Here is a 17,396-nt window from a genome sequence, read left to right on the forward strand (position 1 = left end):
GGGGGGTCACATGGGAGCGGCTGTTTACCGTCTCCGGACCAGATCGAAAAGGTGTGGACCCCCCTCCCCCCAAAAAAAAAGCTGGAGTCTTCATTCAACAGGTCTGCCTGCTGATGCTGCTCAGGAGGTTTAAGTTAAATGCGGTCACATCAAATCTGGAAAAAAGCACAACACAAACATACCGTGTATCCTCCACGGCGCTGCAAGGCACGCACACTGTGCGGTCCCCACGGCCGCTGCAAGGCACGCACACAATGCTGGCCCCAGCTTTACTTTCGTTCACCCTCTGCTCTCGTCTCCCGGTTCTGTTTTTAATCCGATCAGCACTGTCCTAGCCCCGGTTTGTGGCTTGCCTTGTTGTTGCACTCACTGCCCTTCCCCTGGACACCCCGGGATGCGCGTACTCCAGACCCCTCCCTCCCATCCCCAAACATAGCTCCCCCACCACACACATCCTGCACGCCCCAGCAGAGCCCCCGAGCCCTCCTGCATCACCGAGGCACTCGGTAAAAGCAAAACTAAACAGGTGTGATCCTGCGTTTAAAATGACGTTATTCAGATAAATGGCAACAGCGCAGTGTGACTGCAGCCGGAGCGGGAGATCTGTGCTAATGTAGCGCCTCGATGTGTTGTTTCACTTACCTAGCGCCGCCTTTAAGCTCCCAGAAGGCGGACGTGCAGCGCGTCAGGGCGCCTCTGGTGCTGGGAACCGTCTGAGGGCTCCTGCCACGATCCAGACACCCGGGGGATCCGAGCCCCCACACTTCAGCAGGGGTGAGTGTGAGCAGACCCCGGAGCCCCTCACCCTCAGGGTCCTTCCACAAGACACAGAGACGCCTGGGGGACCCCAAAGTCTGCCGCGATCCTTTCACACGGAGCACACGTGCATGCGAGACCCTTGGAAGAACACACGCACCCTGATATCCTTCCAAGCTCCACGGGTGGGGGGGCCCCAGGATCCGGGAGTGAGTGCACACACGTGAGCACGGACACCCTCGGTGCTTCCTTCAAGGTCCACAGACGGGATGGAGCTCCGGGTGTGAGTGCACTGTGCAGACTCCAGTGAGCACGGACTCCCTCGGGTGCTTGCTTCTTCCTGGGTCCACCGATGCAGTGAGGCTGTGAGTGCACACACGTGAGCACGGACTCCCTCGGGTGCTTCTTCCTGGGTCCACCGATGGAGTGAGGCTGTGAGTGCACACTCAGTGAGCACCCTCGGGTGCTTCTTCCTGGGTGCAGGCGGGACGAGGCTCGGGGTGTGAGTGCACACTCAGTGAGCACGGACACGCTCGTTGTGCTTCTTCCTGGGTCCACCGATGGAGTGAGGCTGTGAGTGCACACACGTGAGCACGGACAACCTCGGGTGCTTCTTTCTGGGTGCAGGCGGGACGAGGCTCGGGGTGTGAGTGCACACTCAGGGAGTAGTGAGCACGGACACCCTCGGTGCTTCCTTCAAGGTCCACAGACGGGATGGGGCTCCGGGTGTGAGTGCACACTCAGTGAGTAGTGAACACTGACTCCCTCGGGTGCTTCTTCCTGGGTCCACCGATGGAGTGAGGCTGTGAGTGCACACTCAGTGAGCACCCTCGGGTGCTTCTTCCTGTGGGCAGGCGGGACGAGGCTCCGGGTGTGAGTGCACACTCAGGGAGTAGTGAGCACGGACACGCTCGGATGCTTCTTCCGAGTTCCACAGATGGTGTGAGGCTCCGACAGTGAGTGTACACTCAGTGAGTAGTGAACACTGGCTCCCTCGGGCGCTTCTTCCTGGGTCCACCGATGGAGTGAGGCTGTGAGTGCACACACGTGAGCACGGACACCCTCGGGTGCTTCTTCCTGGGTCCACCGATGGAGTGAGGCTCCGGGTGTGAGTGCACACTCAGTGAGTAGTGAACACTGACTCCCTCGGGCGCTTCTTCCTGGGTGCAGGCGGGACGAGCTCTGCGGCGGTCACTGAGTCGGAGACGAGGTCGGGGGCTCCGGGGTGAGTGCAGGTCACCCCTCTAGCTCGCTGTGGTGTGACTGCTGCCGGGGGTGTGTCCGGACTGTTCCTCGGGATGGGGGGCGCTCACTTGACCCCTCCCCCTCCCTCCACTCAAGGCTGATAATCTCCTCAGGCCTCTTATCTCAGCCTCTTTCAGAAGTCGAGAAAGATCCCATTGGCAAACCGAGGAGGGAGGCGCCGCGCCTCCTCTTAAAGGGACAGACCGGGTGAAATGCGGAGCCGTTGACAATCATCCACCCATCACCAAACAGCAGGGAACTGCTGAAATGGGCGCTTCAGTGAACGAGGACAATCAAACATAAACAAAAGTAATGAATAACCCACACTAAAGAAACAAAGGCCCCGACTGCCGAGCGCCCAGAAACCAGGGGGAGTGTAACTGATGCTTTCCGCACTGATTCCGCCCCAGCCCTGCAGTCCTTTCTCTGAGGAGTCACTGACATGGCACGGACTCCAGCCCAGCCCTACCGGCCTTTCAGAAAAGAGACGGACAACGCTTGAGTCTACCCCCGCCCGACCACCAGCCTTAAAAGAGTGACGTAGCTAGCCCTTCAGATCTCAGGCTGGCTTTTGTGTGAGTCCATGTACCTGGAGAGAGGATGTGGCCTAAGGTCTAGAGCGGTCGACTAGGAAGCTGGGGTCTGTAATTCCCCATTTCTCCTTCGTGGCAATGGATGCGATTAATGAAACTTTGCGAGGCCCGGCCTGTGACATTATCTGGATGCGCCGGGATTCAAACAGCGGCTGGAGAAAAGGGCGCCCCCTGCTGGAGGAAACTGTGGCTGTGTTTAAATAATACACTATATGGTATAACATCCTTCATATCCTGGCTGTATGTTATTCAATGAAAAAATCCATACTTCTGTCTCGGATGGACTCGTCCGTGGCCCCGCCCTTTCCAGTAGAACAGTTTGTGTAAACTCTGTGCACTGACTGGGCGTGGAAACCCCGCCCCTTTTTGGAATAAAAGAATAAAACACGTGTCTGTTCCTTTCACACTTCTGTGCTCAGACGCGTCTTCGGGCCCGGTCCCATCCTGTGATCACACGATGGTGGCCCTCGCAGGACCTCTTAGCGCCAAGAAGCAGCTCCCGGAGCAGCGCTGCACGTGTGACTGGACTGGAGGCGCTTTAGGAATCATGACGTCATCACCTCGCGGCATCAAACCTGCTTCTGCCTTCTAGACTCTGACGTCTTGCTTCAAAGGCACACAGGCCAGTAGGGCTGGGGTTACTGCACCAGCGCTCGCCCCCTCCTCGCACATTAGTGTGGGGCGCAGAGGGGTCCGTGGTCCTGAAGTAGTCCCTCTCTCAGACCCCTGCGAGCCTGCACTGACGGCGGAAGGATATTAATGTCGGGTAAAGGGCCCCGGTGGAGCCCAGGGGGTGAGGCGGATGGGAGGATCCCTGCGCAACAGGTTCCTCCAGATTTGCAAGTGAAGGAGCTCCTCATTTCTTCCTCGAGCGCCTCCTTTCAACCTCTGGTAAAGCAGCGCCGCGTGGCCGTGGTGGATTAGACGCGTGGGTTCACGGGAAGTGAGTGACTGACCTGTCACGTGGCCTCACCTCTGCTCTCTAGTTGTGACCACGAGCCCCCCCCCCCCCCACCCCCCCAACCCCTGCCCTATGGACACCCAGTGAGCGCTGGACGATGTGTCTGCTGTGTACTCGCACTCACCCTGGGCACTGTGCCTCGGAGACTGGTGAACCAGGACTCACTGTGTGATCTTTGCTCTCTTAGGGCCTCAGAGTCAAGCACTTAAGGCTCACTGAGAGAGGTGAACCAGGACTCACTGCGAGAGGTGAACCAGGACTCACTGCGAGAGGTGAACCAGAAATGAAATGAAATGAAATTTAGGTTTTACATAGCGCATGGCTGCCCATGAGCGTCCCAGCGCTGGGAATTGCAGAACATCTGAGGGTGAAGTCGGAGAAAGGGAGGAGGTTATTGCGGGAAGAGGTGCGTTTTTAGAAGCTTGCGAAATTTCATAAGATTGGTCTCGGAACGAAGATGAAATGGCAAAGCATTCCAGGAGGTGGCCGCTGTAACCGAGAAACGGCGTCCTCCAGTTCGGGCTTTTCTGGTTTTGTGGACTGTGGCCAGATGACCTTGAGCTGAGCGTAGGGGCCTGTTGGGTCTATATGGGAAGATCATAGCTTTTAGCATTGGGGGCCCTTGATTTTGCAAAGCTTTATGGGTGGAACAAAGGGCCTTAAATTTGACCCTTTCGCGGATCGGCAGCCAATGTAGTGCCTTAAGGGCGGGTTTGGCTGAGACTCTACGGGAGGTCCCTGTAAGAATCCTAGCAGCGGCATTCTGTGTTCTTTGAAGAATGTTGATCGTGGATTCTGGGGCAGCCAGAAAGAGAGCATTGCAATAGTCCAGTCTTGATAAGACTAGACCTTGAACGAGCAATTTCTGTGAAGGTCCCGGAAGTAATGGGAGGATCTTTCTGGTGGAACGCAGTAACCCCACACATGTGCCAGCTGTTTTTTTCGCTTGCGTTTTCAGGGATAGGTCCTGTTCAAGCCTGTTGGACAGGCCACATGAAGGGCCGCTCTCCCCCGGCCCAACCAGGCCCGAGTCCAGGCCCACAAGTACCACACACCACCATTGCACGTCCTCTGCCCCCTCAGAGACCCCTGCCCTCGAGCATGTCAACCTCGTGGGTCCAATCCACTGCCGGCCCTCGCGCCCATCCTGGGGCGCCATCTTGGACCATCCACCACGAGGCCGCCTGGCCCCCGATCGACCTCAACCCTGGGCCTGGCCCGACCTCAGACATCCCGGCACCACCATCCACCCAGGAGGTGAGCGGGCTACTTGGCAAGTCAATGGGAGAAAGAGGTGTCGATGGCTCTCCCCCGCCAAGTGCCGCTCGCCCATCGCCTCCCCGGGCGCCGGCTCCACCCCCCTGCTGGGTGTCTGGACTCCCTCATCCCGGACCTCCCGACCTCCAAGTGCGAGGGTCCGGACATCAAAGCACACCAGCCCTATAACTGGGGCAGCTCCAGAGCAGGAAGGCAGTTGTATCTTGGAGTCGAGAGACGCAAAGAAGAACTCATCCTTGACGGACTACCGGCGCTGCCGTAGCTCTGTCTTGTGCACCATCGTCTGGCCTGCTGGTGCTGCCGCAACCTTCGTAACCTTCATATCCTTCATCGTCGTCGGGACCTGCTGGCGTGGCCGCGGACCGTTTGTAACCATCATCTTCATCGGGACCTGCAGGCTCCGCCGCGGACCGTCGTTTCCTTCGTCCATCTCGGGACCTGCTGGCTCCGCCGCGGCCCGATCATCTAGAACGCCGAGCTCGAGGATTGAGAGCTATTTTCATCTTTGTGGTAACAAGACTGTCCCGCTACCCTTTTCCCAAACCAGAGACTAGAATCGAGGGGACCCCTGAGTCCAGACCTCCTTGTACCAGTCCATCGTAAACTTAAAGAATTGCCTATAAAGTCTCGTTGAACTTCAACCTTGTGTGGTGTCCGTCTGTGGGGGGGAAGTTACTTGTCTGTGCGATCGCTGGAGACGGCTCTCCCCGGAGACCTCTCCCCTTATCCTCGGCCGACCCTCCCGGTCCGTCTAACATTGGTGGCCAGCGGCGCGATCCGAATCACCGCATAAACGTACAGAGAGTAGCTCACCCCACGACGAAATCACAATGACAACTAAAGAAAGCGGATCAACCGAGAAGTTCCAGATGGAGAAATTGGATGAGTACAGCCATCATGAACTAAAACAATTCTGCATCGAACTAGGTATCGCTACCACCGGACTAAGTACCAAAGACGATTTTAAGCATGCCCTAGAGTCTTGGGCAGAAACCGGGGCCGCCGGAACCCCCGATCAGAGCACCGCAGCAAAAACCACCCCGGCCCCTGAAGAGCAAAGAACGGGTCTCTCGCAAGACGAGATCCAGGAAAGAGAAAAAACCCGACTACACGAGCTGGAAATGGCCCGACTCAAAATGGACATTGAGCTTAAGTTGGCCGAACAAAAAATCAACTTAGAGCACCTGCGTCTCCGAGAAGAAAGAGAGGAGAAACAGAGACAAAGGGAGCTCGAGGAAAAGAAACTAGCGTACGAACACGAGCGGAACCTAGCTGAGATCAACCTACGCAAGCAGAATAAAGGAGTAGGGGTGCACGAACAACCCCACTCCCCAGGGGCAACAGAGAAAAAGGTACACATCCCCAAGGATGTCGTTCGAGAATACTTCCGAGAGGACGACATCCAGCAATGGTTTAAGGCCTATGAAATCGCTATGACTGCACACCGGATCGATAGAAGCGATTGGGGAGCCGGTCTATGGGGGAGATTCCTCAATGAGGGCCGCGATGCCCTGCTACAGCTCCCGGACCACCAGATGACCTCCTATGACCATATGAAAGCTGCACTCCTCACCCGCTATGGCCTCACACCCGAAATGTACCGGCAGAGGTTCCGAGACTGCACCCGCATCCCGGGTACAACTTGGGTGGACTATGTAAACTACTTTAGCCGAGCCTTCGAGGGCTGGATCAAAGGAAGCAACGTCACAACCTACGAACAACTGTTTAATCTTATGGTATGGGAGCATCTGTCGAACAATTGCTTCATTGAACTCCGCCAGCACCTCCTCGACAGCAAGTTAACGGATCCCCGGCAGCTCGCAGCCGAAGCTGACCGGTGGGAGATCACCAGAGTGGGCCGGAATGGGTCCTACGAACAGAACCGGAACAACAATGGTCAGCACCGTCCCCGAGGGGGAGGAGGGGGCCAAGGACGAGGAAGAGACAACGCCCCGGTCGCCCCCGCTACCAGCACCACCCCCCCGGCCAACCGGGGCAGCACCCCGGCGCGACCGGGATATCGAGCCAATGTTACATGCCATCGATGCCAACGAGTCGGCCACTATGCGAACAACCCAAACTGCCCCCAGTACCAGAGCCCAAGGCCCCGCCAGGTAGCTGCTGCTGCCCTAGGGGAGGAACAGATCACAGAGGAACAAGAGGAATATGAACAAGAGCATCAAGAATGGGAGCCAGCCGCCATGGCCCTAGCCTGCTTAGGGGGGAGAGACATGGTCCCGCGGGTCCCCCTACCCGCTAACACCCAGAAGTACAGCCAATGGGTGAGCATCAATGGACGCCGGGCCGAAGCCCTTCGTGACACCGGGGCCAGTGTAACAGCCGTCCGCTGTCACCTGGTGACCCCAGAACAATATCTACCGAACATTCTCTGCCCGGTACGTTCAGCCGATAACTCAGAAAGTCTGTGTCGGATGGCCTGCGTCCCTTTCGAATGGGGAGGGGTCTCCGGCATGTTGAAGGTAACAGTCCGAGACGATGCCCCCGTAGACTGCCTCCTGGGGAATGACCTTGAAAGCTCTCCGTGGGCAGCCGTAGAACGAAGAGAACACCTGGGGATGTTAGGCGTCCCAGACTGGGCGTGTGTCACCACCCGGTCCATGGCCGCCCGTGCCAACCACCGCCCAGAAGAACCCGAATGGCCGGCACCACCGCCTCCGGTCGCCCCAGCAGAAACCACCGACCATGACGTCCCCCCCGAACCAGCTCAACCTTCCGACCTCGCTAACCTCGACCAGTGGCCTCAAGAGGGGGGGCCCACGCAAGAGCAATTTCGCCAGGAACAGAAGACCTGTCCCTCCCTCGAGGGACTCCGCCAGCAAGCGCTCGCCCAAAGCGCAGGGGATACCTCCGGAACTCACTGGGTCTACTGGGACAATGATCTGCTGTACAGTGAGCAAAGAATCGCAGAGCTGGGGGCCAGCCGAGTACTAGTGGTGCCGCTCCGTTTTAGAGACTTCCTGCTAAACCTGGCCCACGATGTCCCCCTAGCAGGACACCTGGGACAAGATAAAACCTACAGTCGCCTAGTGACCCACTTCTTCTGGCCCAAAATGAGAAACGATGTACACCAGCACTGCCGATCTTGCCCCACATGCCAAGCCAGTGGAAAGAGCGGCCGCAAACTAAAGGCCCCCCTGCAACCTTTTCCCGTGGTCACCACCCCGTTCGAGAGGGTCGGGATAGACATCGTGGGACCCCTGGACCCGCGTACCAAACAAGGCCATCGATTCATCTTGGTGCTAGTGGACCACGCCACCCGCTACCCTGAGGCTGTTCCCCTGCGGACCGTGACAGCCCCGGTAGTCGGCCGGGCTCTAATGGGGATCTTCTCCCGGGTGGGCTTCCCCCGAGAAGTCGTCAGCGACAGAGGCACGAACTTTATTTCTAAATATATGAAATCCCTCTGGCAACAGTGCGGGGTTACCTACCGATTCACGACCCCCTATCACCCTCAAGGGAACGGACTCGTTGAGCGGTTCAACCGCACGCTAAAAGGGATGATCGGGGGGTTGGAAGAGCCCCTCCGTCGCCAGTGGGATGTGCTGCTACCGTGCCTCCTCTTCGCCTATCGGGAGGTCCCTCAGAAATCCCTGGGCTTCAGCCCGTTTGAACTGCTATATGGACACCCAGTGCGGGGACCACTCAGCCTAGTCAAGGAAGGCTGGGAGATGCCCCCGCTAAAGAACCCTCCAGATGCCTTCCGGTACCTCCTAACCCTCCGCAACCAGACCCGGCGGTTCAGGGAGCTGGCGAAAGCTAACCTAGAGGCCAGCCAAGAGGACATGAAAAAGTGGTATGACCGGAATGCCTCTTCCATTGAATTTGAACCTGGCCAACAGGTATGGGTGATGTCCCCCACCGAGCCATGCGCCCTGCAAGACAAATGGACGGGGCCCTTCAAAGTAATCGAGCGCAAGGGCCCTGCCACCTATCTCATCGACATGGAATCGCCCCGGAACCCCCTCCGGGTCCTCCACGCTAACAGACTGAAGCCCCACTTTGTGCGTACAGAACTCAGCCTCCTGATGGCCACAGACAGTGGGGCTGAAGAAGACTCCGAGCCCCTCCCTGACCTCCTACGGACTCGGGAGCAAGACGGCTCCGTGGATGGGGTCCGACTCTCGGGGGCCCTCACCAGAGAGCAACACCAGGAGTGTCGAGTCCTCCTGTCACAGTTCGCCAGCCTGTTCTCCCTCACCCCAGGTGTCACTTCCTGGTGTGTGCACGATGTGGACACGGGGGACAGCCCCCCTATCCGCCACCGGGCCTACCGCGTGCCAGATCGGGTACGGGCCTGCATCCAGGAAGAAGTAGCCAAGATGCTCGCGCTCGGGGTCATCGAGCCCTCAGACAGCCCCTGGGCCAGCCCTGTAGTACTGGTCCCCAAAGCAGCTGCCCCCGGCACCACACCAGAACTCCGGTTCTGCGTTGACTACCGGGGCTTGAATGCGGTCACCAGAACAGACGCACATCCCATCCCCCGGGCAGATGAACTAATCGACCGCATGGGAGCTGCCCGCTACCTCAGTATCTTCGACCTGACGGCGGGCTACTGGCAAATCGGCCTCACACCCCGGGCGCAAGAACGCTCTGCCTTTTCCACCCCCGATGGCCATTACCATTTCACAGTCATGCCCTTCGGCATGAAGAATGCCCCAGCAACGTTCCAACGGCTCGTCAATCAGGTCCTGGCGGGGCTCGAAGAATTCAGCGCCGCCTACCTAGACGACATCGCTGTATACAGCCACCATTGGTCCGAACACCTCCACCACCTCCGAACAGTGCTGCAAGCCCTTCAGCGAGCTGGCCTCACGATCAAGGCCAGCAAGTGTCAAATTGGGCAAGGGTCTGTAACATACCTCGGGCACCAGGTGGGAAGCAGCCTGGTGGCCCCTCTGCAGCTAAAAATTGCCGCCATCCAATCCTGGCAGCCCCCCATCACCCAGACCGAAGTACGAGCCTTCCTGGGCCTCACGGGCTATTACCGAAGGTTCGTGAAAGACTATGGTACGATGGTGGGGCCCCTCACAGAACTCACGTCAAAGAATCAGCCCAAGAAAGTCAACTGGACCCCCGAGTGTCAAGCTGCATTTGAACAATTGAAAGCCGCCATGTGTTCCGCCCCTGTGCTCCAGGCCCCCGACTACAGCCGGGAGTTCGTCGTCCAGACGGATGCCTCCGACCACGGCATTGGGGCGGTCCTGTCGCAATTGAACACCGAAGGCCTTGATCAGCCAGTGGCCTTCATCAGCCGGCGACTCCTACCACGGGAACAACGCTGGAGCACCATAGAGAGGGAGGCCTTCGCTGTAGTCTGGGCCCTCAAGAAACTCCGGCCCTACCTTTTTGGTACCCACTTCCGGGTGCAGACCGACCACCGACCCCTGCAGTGGCTGATGCAGATGCGGGGGGAAAACCCGAAGTTACTACGCTGGTCCATCTCCCTGCAGGGTATGGACTTCACAGTTGAACACCGGCCTGGGCCAGATCACGCCAACGCGGATGGCCTGTCCCGATTCTTCCGCCTCGACGAGGAGAGCCCCCAAGAAGATGGGTAACTCTCCCCGCCTTCAGCTGGGGGGGACGCATGTTGGACAGGCCACATGAAGGGCCGCTCTCCCCCGGCCCAACCAGGCCCGAGTCCAGGCCCACAAGTACCACACACCACCATTGCACGTCCTCTGCCCCCTCAGAGACCCCTGCCCTCGAGCATGTCAACCTCGTGGGTCCAATCCACTGCCGGCCCTCGCGCCCATCCTGGGGCGCCATCTTGGACCATCCACCACGAGGCCGCCTGGCCCCCGATCGACCTCAACCCTGGGCCTGGCCCGACCTCAGACATCCCGGCACCACCATCCACCCAGGAGGTGAGCGGGCTACTTGGCAAGTCAATGGGAGAAAGAGGTGTCGATGGCTCTCCCCCGCCAAGTGCCGCTCGCCCATCGCCTCCCCGGGCGCCGGCTCCACCCCCCTGCTGGGTGTCTGGACTCCCTCATCCCGGACCTCCCGACCTCCAAGTGCGAGGGTCCGGACATCAAAGCACACCAGCCCTATAACTGGGGCAGCTCCAGAGCAGGAAGGCAGTTGTATCTTGGAGTCGAGAGACGCAAAGAAGAACTCATCCTTGACGGACTACCGGCGCTGCCGTAGCTCTGTCTTGTGCACCATCGTCTGGCCTGCTGGTGCTGCCGCAACCTTCGTAACCTTCATATCCTTCATCGTCGTCGGGACCTGCTGGCGTGGCCGCGGACCGTTTGTAACCATCATCTTCATCGGGACCTGCAGGCTCCGCCGCGGACCGTCGTTTCCTTCGTCCATCTCGGGACCTGCTGGCTCCGCCGCGGCCCGATCATCTAGAACGCCGAGCTCGAGGATTGAGAGCTATTTTCATCTTTGTGGTAACAAGACTGTCCCGCTACCCTTTTCCCAAACCAGAGACTAGAATCGAGGGGACCCCTGAGTCCAGACCTCCTTGTACCAGTCCATCGTAAACTTAAAGAATTGCCTATAAAGTCTCGTTGAACTTCAACCTTGTGTGGTGTCCGTCTGTGGGGGGGAAGTTACTTGTCTGTGCGATCGCTGGAGACGGCTCTCCCCGGAGACCTCTCCCCTTATCCTCGGCCGACCCTCCCGGTCCGTCTAACAAAGCCAAAAACCCAAACTTTTTAATTCAGTCTTGGGTTGAGGGAGGGGGCCTAAGCATGCTGGCCACATGGCAGAGGGAAGAGAAGGTATTTTATTTCCCAGCAGCATGAGCTCAGTTTTCGAGCCATTGAGCTTGAGCCTTGAGGTGGACATCCAGGCATGAATTCCCTCTAAACAGTCATGAAGATTTTTGACCTTGTCCTCTTCCAGTGAGAATGATACGATCATTTGGGTGTCGTCAGCATATGTGACGGCTTTTATCCCAAAAGGGGAGACCACATCTTCCAGGGGGGCCATGTATGTGTTAAAAAGTGTAGGGCTCAATGATGAGCCCTGGGGGACCCCACACTGGAGAGGGAGAATGTCGGATCGCACATTCCCTTCGCAGACCTGAAATGTTCTGTCTTTTAGAAACGAAGAGAGCCAGCCAAGGGCTGTGCCCCTTACTCCCAAACTGAAGAGGCGCTTAATGAGAGTTTTGTGGTCCACCGTGTCGAATGCAGCGCTTAGATCCAGGAGGATCAGTAACACTGATCCTCCCGAATCCAAGATGCATCTCGCCTCCTCAACCACTTTCAAAAGGGCTGTCTCCGTCCCTTGACCTGGGCGGAAGCCTGTCTGTGTGGGACGAAGGAGATTGTTGGTTTCAAGGAAGGCAGACAATTGCCGGTTGACCACCTTCTCTGCAATCTTACTTAGTCCAGGAAGGAGTGAAATTGGGCGGAGATTGGTCAAATCCGCAGGGTCCATACCAGGTTTTTTCTGAAGAGCTTTGACAATGGCATGTTTCCAATTGGGAGGGACCACTCCGTGGTTAAGCGAGGCATTAATGAGGTTGGTGGCCAAATGCGAGATGGTGGGTCCAACTTGTTTGAGGATGTGGATAGGTGCTGGATCATTAGGGGAGCCACTTTTCAAGTCTGAAAGGACTTTTAAAAACTCGTCATTAGAAAGTTGGTTGAAACTGTCTAAAGTAGGACCAATGACGGAGGCTGATGGGGCGGTCAGGGGATTATCATCGTTTAAAGGTGGAAGTGACTGTAAAATATTGATGATTTTATTTTGAAAAAAACAAGCTACTTGATTGCATCTGGCAACTGTGGGTTGTTGGTTTGAGGGGGGGTTGGGTATAGTGAGGAGCTCTTTAACTATTTTATAAGTCTCTCGAGAAGAATTAGAGGCAGCTTTGATTTTTTTATCAAAGAAGGAGGCTTGAGCTGCTTTTCGCGCAGCTTTATAAGTCCTCATCGCTGATTTGTATTCTTCCTTAATGGTGGGGTCCCATTTTTTCCTCCATTTGCGCTCATGGATTTTGCAGATTTTCTTTAGGTTCCTGTGAGAAGTTGGCCTGGTATATAATGTTCACTAATTCTAGTGATCACTTTGTACCATGCCAAGCAACCCTTATGATGATGGTTGTAATTCAACCTTGTAGACCAGTTATCCTAGTGGTAACGTGGACAAAGCAGTCTTAGGCTAAACTCTGAAAGGCATGTGAAGCCAGCTGTTATACCATACACAACCCCCTTGAATACCAAATGAAAGGGACACCACACAGATATATATTGAAAATATATATTGATTTATTAACTATAAAATCCCCCTGGACTCTTTATGAGCACAGAAGCACAAGCGTTAAATCACAAGACAGTTTAAAATACACAAAAGTTGCACAATATGGATGAGCCCTAGGGGCCACCTAAACCATATACTAAGAAAGTGGTATAAGAGATACCAGGAGGAAAGTGAAGAGGCCTAGGGCCTTGGGAATCGCTGGAGCTATTCGAGACTGGAGTTAACTAAGTCGGGAAAGGCCCACGGGACTCGGGTGCAGTGTTCAAAGTGCACGCACTTTTCAATGCAAAGTCTATGGTGCGTAAAAAGCACAAAGTTAGAAAGTTAGGAACCTTCCGAGTGACCTACGGAGCTGAAACTTAAAACACAGGCCCTTGGGATGTGTACCAGTGCAGGAGCACCGGCGGAGCTGAGTTACCTCACCCACAGGAAGCGGGTGCACAGGGTCGAAGTTGTGTCGGGTTTCGTCACGCTGGTCGATGGTGCTTGGAGCTGAAGATGCTGCAGGCGGCTCGATGAGAAGAGTTCCGGTGGATCCAAGGGTGGATCTGAAGATGTGAAGACCTGAAAGCAGAGGGGACAGTGTTCAAAGTCACTAGCCAGTGACTACCGTGGAACCAGATTGGAACCAGGCGATGTCGGGTGCAAACAGGCGTTGTCGGGTAGCTTCTTTCTGCAGCCACGTGGATACCCGGGGTCGAGGACGTCCAGGAGTCGGTCACGAGCTGTCCCACGTAGGCTTCTCGCTGTTGGCGGTGTCGGCGACCTGATCGGAGCAAACAGGCCTTGGCAAATGCAAGCCACGCAGAAGTTGAAAGATGCTGTTCACTCGGACCAGCAAGGTCAGAGCGGGTGCTCCTTTTCACAGGAGCTTGGGTAGGTCTGGAGCAACCAGACCTGCTGTTTAAATCTTCGGGTTCGTCGCCAAGATGGCCGCTGGCCGCGTGGCTAGTGGCCGGGATGGCGCGTCGAGTGGCACAATGCAAAAGGGCCCCACGCAGATCGTGGAGATGCTGGAGGGCTGATCTTCGGTGCAAGGGCTGCTCGGTGGAGGGGGTTCTCAATCCCCAAAGCACAACGTCGAGGATGCCTCAGAAGCTGCGCAGTCAGCTTTTCGAGTGTCTTCCAAGAGGTCCGGTCCCACGTCACTCGGTGCCTCCACGGGTCCCTTCTTCGCAGGGACTGTGGATCGGGCTCTGAGAGGTCTGGGAGTCTGGTTCTTGTCGGGCTCTGGGCTCGGTCTCCGACGGGAGGCGGCGGCAAAGCAGACGTCGAGTTGCTGGTTGGTACCTGTGTTCACAGGGTGGCCACTCCTAGGCCACAAGGGAGATTCTCTTCAGTCTTCTGTGCAGCAGAATGTCGAAGTCCAGTCTTCTTCTTGTTTAAAGTTGATTTCGGGATGATCTGCTGTGCAATGGCACTGCTCCCCCTCTTATTCCCAAACTGGGGGTGGATCACCTACTAGGTCCCTCCTCTGGGAGGAACCAGGAAGGGGGGTGGTTACACCCCCTTTCCTTTGTCCAGCTCCGCGCCAGGACTGGGGCTGGAAGGCCCCAGAACCGGTTTGGACTGGCCTATGCACGGGGACACCTTGTGTGCCCCGGGCATGTCTGATTCTATTCAGCCCTGTCCTACCCAATACACAAAATCCTGTCTGGGGTGGTGCTCGCACCTCCCAAGGCAGGAAACCCTTTGTCCAGGCCACCATCTGCCGAGTTTCGGTCAGCAGCAGGAGGCCAGACTTGTGTCTGTGGTGGCAGCGTCCATTTTGTGAAGCTGAGGCTCTGTTTAACTTTAACCGGGGTTAAGGCTACGCACATGTCGTGTCCCTCTAGAAGGGTGGAATGCTATCCCCGTCGCCAGAATTGGCGAGGGGATAGTATTGCAATTCGTATGACACCTTACTCGACATGTTTTGATAAAGCCAAACCAAAGATAGCATTTAACCGCGAGGATTATAATGCACTTAAGAGTATATGGTATGGCAATATCCCGGAACAGCTTAGGGAGTTGTTCCCGACAGCTGCAGACAGGCTCAGCTCATGCCAGAGCACCATCTCACATATTTCCAAGCACTCTGCCTCCAGGATTGATGAGGCCTTCCATAGGAGTGGCTGATAGGAACATATGTGTCCAGTTTAGGGTTAGGCACAGACATACTGTACCTAAGTAAGAGGTGGTTACACCGACTTACCCCAGCTGAGTGATCAGCCAGTTGTGTCAAATATGGAGGCCAGGCCAGGGGTGGCACAATACATGCTGCAGCCCCTGGTAGGCCTTGGATACACCTATGCCCTGGGCACCTAGGGTGCACTAATACAGGGGCTCATAAGGTGAACCAGTTCCAATTCGTAATGCACCTAAAGTGCATTGGCAGTAATTTAGAGAGAGAACAGCAGGCTGTGGGTCTGATTAGCAGGCCCACAGCCACATTAAGTCAGAAACCAGTGAAGCAAAAAGCAAAAATTTGGGGTGACCATAGGATAGCAGACCCTACTCTCCTACATAACCCCCCCCCAAACGCAGGGACATTAGACTAACCTTGACCAGTTGTGTCTTCATGTTCTAAGTGGAAGTACCTGGAGAGACCATCTGCGTTGCCATGGTCAGTCCCTGGGCGGTGCTCCACTGTAAAGTCCATCCCCTGTAGGGAAATGGACCACCTGAGTAGTTTGGGGTTTTCACCCTTCATCTGATTAAGCCATAGGAGGGGCTTATGGTCGGTCTGAATCTTGAAGTGAGTGCCAAATAAGTATGGTCTCAACTTCTTCAGGGCCCACACCACAGCAAAGGCCTCCCTCTCTATAGCTGACCAACGTTTCTCTCTGGGGGTCAGCCTTCTGCTAATGAAAGCAATGGGCTGGTCCTGGCCATCTACATTAAGCTGTGAAAGCACTGCTCCCACTCCCAACTCAGAAGCATCTGTTTGGACAATGAACTCTCTTGAGTAGTCAGGACTCTTCAGGATAGGTGCAGAGCACATGGCCTTCTTCAGGTCTTCAAATGCCTTTTGACAGATTTCTGTCCACTGAACCTTTTTGGGCATCTTCTTGGATGTCAGATCATTAAGAGGAGTCACAATGGACCCATAGTTCTTAACAAACTTCCTGTAGTACCCAGTCAGGCCCAAGAAAGCTCTGACCTGAGTCTGGGTAGTTGGAGGGGACCAGTCCTTGATGGTCTGGATCTTACTCTCCAGTGGTTGAACTTGGCCTCCACCTACAAGGTGGCCCAGGTATACAACCTTGCTCTGCCCTATCTGGCACTTTGTTGCCTTGATAGTGAGGCCTGCCTTCTGCAGAGCCTCAAGCACTTCCTTCAGGTGGATCAGGTGATCCTCCCAGGTGGAGCTAAAGACAGCAATATCGTCCAGATAAGCTGCACAAAAGTCATCCAACCCAGTGAGGACTTGGTTCACCAACCTTTGGAAGGTGGCAGGTGCATTTTTCAAACCAAAGGGCATCACCACAAACTGATAATGCCCACTAGGGGTAGAAAATGCTGTCTTGGCTTTAGACTCCTCAGCTAACCTGATTTGCCAGTAGCCAGCTGTCAAGTCAAATGTGCCCAAATATTTGGCAGAAGCCAACTTGTCAATGAGCTCATCTGCCCTTGGAATAGGGTGTGCATCTGTCCTGGTGACAGCATTGAGTCCTCTGTAATCCACACAGAACCTCATCTCTCTCTTGCCATCTTTGGTGTGAGGTTTGGGGACCAGAACCACTGGGCTAGCCCAGGGGCTCTCTGAAGGCTCAATGACACCTAAATCCAGCATCTTTTGCACCTCAGTCTTTATACAGTCCCTGACGTGGTCAGGTTGCCTGTAAATTTTGCTCTTTACAGGAAGACTGTCACCAGTGTCCACCACATGTGTACACCAGTTAGTCTGACTGGGTGTCAAGAAGAACATATGCCTGTATGCCTGTAGAACTTGTCTGCAGTCATGTTGCTGATGTTCAGTGAGGCTGCCACCTAAGGCCACACCATCAACTGAGCCATCCTCAGGGTTCTGAGTGAGCAGGTCTGGGAGAGGGTCACTCTCTTCCTCCTGTCCCTCATCTGTAGCCATGAGCAAGCCCATGTCTGCCCTGCTGACATATTCCTTCAATCTGTTCACATGGAGCACCCTGTGGGGGCTCCTGGGAGTTCCTAGGTCCACCAAGTAGGTAACCTCTCCCTTCTTTTCCAGAATTGTATGGGGTCCAGACCATTTGTCTTGGAGTGCTGCTGGGGCCACTGGCTCCAACACCCATACCTTCTGTCCAGGCTGAAATTCAACAAGGACAGCCTTTTGGTCATGCCAAGCTTTTTGTAATTCTTGG

At 55.8% G+C, this 17,396-nt stretch overlaps 1 protein-coding gene and 1 pseudogene across 2 annotated transcripts in view; one reads left to right on the forward strand and one right to left on the reverse strand.

The window, feature by feature from the left end:
* The window catches only part of C12H17orf114 (chromosome 12 C17orf114 homolog), a 102,774-nt gene extending 100,466 nt beyond the window's left edge, over window positions 1–2,308 (reverse strand). For both annotated transcript variants that reach the window (XM_086946229.1, XM_086946228.1), the window contains exon 1: window positions 643–2,308. The gene's annotated coding sequence lies outside the window, so the exon portion shown is untranslated. The remainder of the gene's footprint in view (window positions 1–642) is intronic.
* The window catches only part of LOC147678780 (uncharacterized), an 80,989-nt pseudogene that overhangs the window by 40,990 nt on the left and 22,603 nt on the right, over window positions 1–17,396 (forward strand).

The sequence above is a fragment of the Lissotriton vulgaris genome, chromosome 12, assembly GCF_964263255.1.
Source record: "Lissotriton vulgaris chromosome 12, aLisVul1.2, whole genome shotgun sequence".
In the NCBI taxonomy this organism is placed as follows: Eukaryota; Metazoa; Chordata; class Amphibia; order Caudata; family Salamandridae; genus Lissotriton; species Lissotriton vulgaris.